The 6,630-nt window shown below is 42.2% G+C and overlaps 1 protein-coding gene across 1 annotated transcript in view; it reads right to left on the bottom strand.

The window, feature by feature from the left end:
• The window catches only part of LOC126162481 (E3 ubiquitin-protein ligase Su(dx)), a 117,529-nt gene extending 115,972 nt beyond the window's left edge, over positions 1–1,557 (bottom strand). The window contains exon 1 of the mRNA XM_049919024.1: positions 1,184–1,557. The gene's annotated coding sequence lies outside the window, so the exon portion shown is untranslated. The remainder of the gene's footprint in view (positions 1–1,183) is intronic.
• Between the last annotated feature and the right edge of the window lie 5,073 nt (positions 1,558–6,630).

Raw genomic sequence — 6,630 nt, forward strand, 5'->3', positions numbered from 1 at the left:
ACTGCAGATTGATTCTACTGGCATCAACATTCATTTTACATAAAGACCATGTAGACAAGGTACGAGAAATCATGAGAAATCAGGGCTTTACTTCAACACATAGACATGTCATCCCCCTCCCCTTCCATTTGTGAATTTAACAGTAAATGGGTGACTAGCAGAAGCACAAAGTACCCTCTGCTTGGTTTGCACAGCAGTTTACTGAATATGTATGCAGAGGTAGAATTCAGCCACAAGTACAACACAATAATTATTATAATAAACCCAGTTTTGGGTAACTTCAGATTTATACTGTGACATCAAAGCAGCAGCACAGAAAGGCCACATCAAGACAGATGGCTATCAGTCACTATATGTCAACGTGTTTGGAAAGTGTTTGTCTGAAGAATGATTAAGTCCATCATTTCAGCCTCATGAATGTGCACTGAAATTACCTATTCTTTAGGTAGGCCCTACTATTCAATACTGCTATTTTTAAATACAAGACGAATAGACAGAGTCTGATTGTTGACACTGTGACTCACAGCACAAGGCATTGTTCTCTACCCTCTAAGAAAATAAGTTTCGAATCCTTGAACCCAACCTATAAAAATGAGACCTAAATAGTATAAAACATAGCTTCGCATTGTGTTATGGCTAACCGATCACGAAAACCAAAATCTGAGGAGATTTAATACGAAATTCACAGCAGATGGATTGCCTTATATCCATGCCTAGACAATGACATCTATCAGTATCATCAACAAACAATGTTTATCTGTCATTAGTTTTCATGGAGGCTGTGAAACACTTATTGCAAATATTTAGGGTGACTTACTTAAACAACGCTTAGTTCTGAATTAAAGATGCCAGATAATTACACTTTTTTTTATTTAGTGGAAAACTTCAAAAGAAAAACATAACATTTGAAGACTGGTACACTGGTCACCAGAACGGTACAGTGACGATGGCGACTATTAAACATTTGAAATGTTAGCCGAGGACGACTTTAAACGTGTCAATGTATGTTGTTTCTTCCAATTAAAGTGGTGTAGCGGACGCTCCATTGCGTCGAGGTTCATGTCGCAGAATGTTTATCTAAGATTATCAACCAGTGTGGTAAACTGAGTTAATTTCCCACAGTCTTATCAACTACTTCGCACATATTGACATTCCAGTGGAATAGCAGAGAAACAGTGCTTACCTCTCTACATTTACGTCTTCCTTCATTTAGTACACACAGTACTTAGTTTTACATCGGCTTTTACACAGCCAATCGCTTACACCTTGTCTTTCGGCCAATCCCACTGTTTCAAACGTATCACCGTCACTGTTATCAGCTGAAATGCTTTACGAAACATAGTTTGACATAGGATACGTTTGTGTTGACATTTACTTTGAAAATACTGCTGGCTTGCATTGCTTTCTAATCAGGCTGTGAGAATACAAATTCTATTACATGTCGTTTACGTTACACTTAATATTCCCTACATAACGCTTTAGCAAAATTCAACAGCAAATTTCTGACTTTTTTTCACTTGACTTCCGACGGTATCTTCCACTATCCACTCGTGACGTCATACGTGAGCTTTGTACAATGTTCAGATAGTCAGAGAGAGAACGTGTAGTGCTATCTTGCCGTGGAACTCTTTGACCAATCTCGCAGTCGTCTCGTATTTATTCATTCCGTGTACTGTTTATCTTGTTGCATTGACTGCTAATTTCACTTGGTAGACATCTAGTTACTTCGAGATTTGATTGTGCCTTCATGGGTGTGTTGATCGTGTGATGTGTTTGTCATCTTCAAATATGACTGCTTATCTGTCAACCGAGACCGTCGGCAGATTGTAGCGGTCTCGGTTGTCGTGTCTTCTCCCGATTCGCTGAATGAACCAGTTATCAGAGCTACGAGATTTCTCATACAGCTTTGTAGGAGATTTCTTAATCTGCTGTATAACCTCCTGCTCTTCTGCGGCTTCGTGCAAGTATTTGGCTGGGAAGTGAGTCAGGATATGGAAGAGCTGACTGAGCGCTTTGTTTTGCATAATCTGGAGGATCTTCACATAAGTCGGAGCCGCATTTCGCTCTATGGGTGATGAATAGTTCGTCACTGGAAGTATTGATAACATATAAACGTGAAGGCTGCAATCAGTGGACAACGCCGAGTTTTGCTTGAGTAGTGGGTAGAGAGGGCACAACTACTGCAGTGTCCTCTTGTTGATGTCACTGATGAGCCGTTGCCATGTTAGTTTGCTATCTAGTAAGGGGACCAAGTATCTAAGCTGGATGGGTTGTATCACAGGTTTCCGGCACTTGGTGAGTATGAATACTTGGCTTTTGGCGCCATTGAATCCTATTCATCACATAGCCGCCCATGCTCTTAAGGTTCTGCAAGCTTCCTTCAATTGATGGTGCACTACCTGCGCCTGTCTGCTCCAGGTATACAAGACAGTGCCATCAGCTTACGCAGCTGCAAAGGCATGAGGTGTTATCAGCAGGCCTTATGCGTATATGGAGTACAACACAGAGCTTATTACGGAACCATGTGTCACCCTTGTGTGCACACATCTAATGGTGAAAGTCGCATCGTCGTCCCCTTTGACGATGAAACTACGATTCTGCGAATAGCTCATCAGGAATCGGACATATGAGCCGTCAGTGGCTAGGTCGAACAGCTTGTGTGGGAGGCCCCTGTGACATACAATGTCAAATGCCCTGGTGATGTTCAGAAATAAGGGCCCTCAATATTCTTTGTTCTTGAAGGATGGTGTGACGTCTTCAGCGACTCTCAGGAGCTGTCGTGTAGTAGGGGTTGTCTAAACCCAAACTGTTCCTGGGGTACATTTTCTTCACAAAGTCGGTGGACAAGCCTCTGTATGAGGAGTCGTTCGAACACTTTGCAGAGCATTGGTAATCAGCTTATGGACCTGCAATTGCAAAGCTCATTTCTGCTCTTTCCAGGTTCCGGCTCTGCTTCCACGTTTCCAGGGAAGTGAGTGTCAGAATGATTTTGTTGAACAACGCCGCCAGGACTGTGGTAGCATCTCAGGGCATTTCATTCAGTGTTCGACCTGGAAGTTCATCATGAATAGGTGCCTCGTCATTGGGTTATAACTGTAGAGTAGCGTGGACTTCTTTCAGAGTCACCAGGAGTATACATTGGCCATCATACCAAGTGGCAACTGCCAACTAGGTAGTGGGTCTGCCTCTGACTGTCTGTAAGTGACTTCTGTCCTAAGGGCCTCCAGAGTGACGAAAATTATCTGCAAATATGTTCGCCAACACATTAGCTTTCGCTTCTTCAGATCTGGTTCATCGATGATGGTGAGAGGGAGGAGGTGCAGTCATGAGCATGTAAACGTGCCTGCCACATTCCCCACTGTGATGTCAGATTGCATACTCACCAGTTTATCTTGCCATCACAAATTCTTATTAGTTTGAAGTGCTGTTTTAATACGTCGTCGCATCAGACTGACACGCCAGTTAATTTGAGGATCCCAGATGAGGGGCCAGTCCTTGTTGAGCGCGTCCTCCCTGTGATGAGGTCCAGAAGATCAGGCAGTAATGACAGAGCTGGGCAGCCTGTCCTCATCTGTTGTGGTGTAAATGTCTCCAGTGCAGTCTATACTGCATTAGTGAGGGTCGCGACCCATGAAATGGCTATTTCCAAGACATTGGATGACCACTGGTTGTGGGGACTTACAGTCGACTCCTCTGGTCCACAGATGTGAGCGTCTGCTTGTTCTACAACTCGAAGGAGATGTCGGCCACAAGTGTTGGTAATCAGAGAATGCCACATGATGTGCATCGCATTTAAGTCCCCTGCTATAAGCAGCTTCACCCTCAGCTGTAGCAGGCTCTTCATTCATCGGAAGCCAGTGGTCTTTGGGGCTGGCGTAGACAGCAACAAACTTCACAACACTTTCGATGATTTCCATTGCTATTGTTGCGGTTTCAATAGTTCGCATCATCGATCTCAGGACTGCATAGTAGAGCGAGAGACGAGTGTAAGGGGCAGAAAGACGTAGGTGCACCATTTCAGTGGCAGGAATAATTGGCCACGTTCGCCCTAACTGTAGGCTTCAAGTGAGTTTCATTAACAAGATAGATGTCGATGTTTTTATCTTGGAGAAACTGACGAAACTACATGAGATAAGGATGCAGTCCATTGGCGTTCCAGGTTGCGATTTTGATGTCGTTATGTCTTCTAATTCTGTCCATGGGAGGCTGGAATGACATCATTGTGGCACCTTGCACTTCAGATTCCCCTTGAATGGCAGCAGAAGTGATTTGAGGTAAATTGGCAAGAAGCTTAGTTGCCACTTGCTCCATTTAGTCGGCAGTGCCGGCGAATTCAGAGTCAGGCCTCTGATTGAAATGTTGTGAGGAATTTGAGTCTTGCTGTGTTGTTCCGGAATTCTTGGCGGAACTGGAGCTGTTGTGGGTGCTGCTGGTATCGATGTTGATACAATCCTGTAGCTTTGAACGATGTCTGATGTGAACAAATCAGATCTGCTGCACGTCTTTCCATGAGCAGCGTCGTATGCACTCCGTTTGTCGGTTGCTACTTGTGCACCGTGTCGTTAACATCTCTTGCAGTAGTCTTCGGTTTGTGATTCAGCCCTTCCAGCAGCGATAAATCACACATTCTTCTGCTGCCAGACTTCACGTCGCGAAAAACTCTGTAATTTGCAGGGGATGATACGGAGCAGTGACGGTATGTTGTAGTCTTGTCTTTAACAAGATCGCAACTTCTGCCGCATTTTACGCATTTTTGCGGAACCATGCAATGCCTGGTGACATGAAAGAAACCATGCCATCTGTAACATTGTTTTGACCCCATACGGTTGGGAATACATTAGATGTGGGTGTCAGGAACAGTTTTACTTTATCCCTGTCAGCCTGTTTCGCGGTAAATGGATGTGCACAATTCTCCTTTAGCAAGTGAAACAGTTTTCTGTAACTGTCTTCGTACTGGAGCGAAATTCGTTGCTTTACCGTTTGTTGTTTCAGCTGTCGATCTTCTGTGGCTTCAGCAGGAGGCTCAAGTTCCCGATCTTGAATGGCATTGTAACAATTTTTCGTTTCTATGGCGGAGGTATGCACCACATGCAGTACTATAAATTGCTTCTCCTTGGGCGCCGTCTGAATTCAGTATCAGCGAGAGAGGACTTCTGGACGTCACTTATGATGATTGTTGAAGCACCTCGCTTCATGCCAAATGCGGGTTGAGCTTCCACTAATTTTATAGACAAGTCTGAATCACTATCCATATCCTATTCCAAGTATACAGCGGTGATTGTCATAGCTGCAGCGGACGATGAGGGCTAATCAGGAAGAGGCCAACGAGATGGCAATCGGCGGCCTGACGCGGTCGGGCAACTGCCTCAGCTGAACAGGTAAACAACACATCGCTATACTCTGACACTGTGCACTTGGTTACTGCGCTGTGCTGCTAAGCTGCGAAACCAGTATCATAGTAAAATGACAGGGGACCCGGTCGCCAAGAAAAGAGAAGCTGAATTCACAGGTGAACTTATTTATAACTTAATTCAAGCATTCATTGTAACAGCTGAACTGCTGTGATTTTTATCTTAATTTTATTGTAACTTTACGTGAATGTAATAACACACACACACACAGACACAAAGTAAAAAAAAACACTATACACACATGATATGTTGCTATGTCAACCTACTTTACATATATATTTTATTTTTATATAAACTCTTAGATGTTAAGCACTATTCTTTTTTTTTAAGAACACACAATAGACATTGAATTTCACTTGCTCTGCACCTTTCAACATCCTCCCTTAAAGTACAATGTTTGTTTTTAATGACTAAATCACAAGCTTCACAAATTTAGTTATCACACAGTCATGGTAATTGTTTAATAATAGCATTTCTAAATTTCTCGAACTTTGATCTTTGTAGAGCTTTGGTCAGTATGTCTGCTAATAGTTCTTCCATATTACAATATTTTATCTCGAACAAACCTTCTCTGTATTGTTCGCTAACATAGTGAAATTTTACATCTATATGTTTGCTTCCTCCAACCAACTGTCCTGATCTGATCATTTGGATAGTACTTTGATTGTCTACATGAAGAATGATTTTCACTTTTCTTCTGGTTAACTCTTGTTTTAGGATATTGGTGTGTTTTATTTCTTCGGTGCATTCTGTTGCAGAATTGTATTCTGCTTCAGTTGATGAAGTAGCTTCTTGGAACACCAACTAATGGGAGTACCATTATAAAGAACCATGTATGCACTTGTACTTTTTCTGTCTCTTAAATCTTGTGCATAATCGGCATCACAAAAAACATTTAGGTGAATACTGTCATCTTCTTCACTTTCTTTTTTCTTACAGAAAAGGCCATAATTCTTGGAACCTTGTAGATATCTAAAGAGTTCTTTTTACATTTTTGTAATCCCTTTTCTTGGGGTCTTCTGTGAAGTGGCTCTCATAATTTACTGTAAATCCAAGATCTGGTCTGATTTTACATGACAAATAAAGAAGGCTTCCTATGACTTCACAATATGCAAATTCAATGTGTTCATTTTCTTGATTTTCTTCATTTGTCTCTCCCTCTGGAACTAATGGAGTCTTCATGGCCTTACAGTCATATTGAATTTATCTAGTACTTTCT

This window comes from Schistocerca cancellata, chromosome 2, assembly GCF_023864275.1.
Source record: "Schistocerca cancellata isolate TAMUIC-IGC-003103 chromosome 2, iqSchCanc2.1, whole genome shotgun sequence".
In the NCBI taxonomy this organism is placed as follows: domain Eukaryota; kingdom Metazoa; phylum Arthropoda; class Insecta; order Orthoptera; family Acrididae; genus Schistocerca; species Schistocerca cancellata.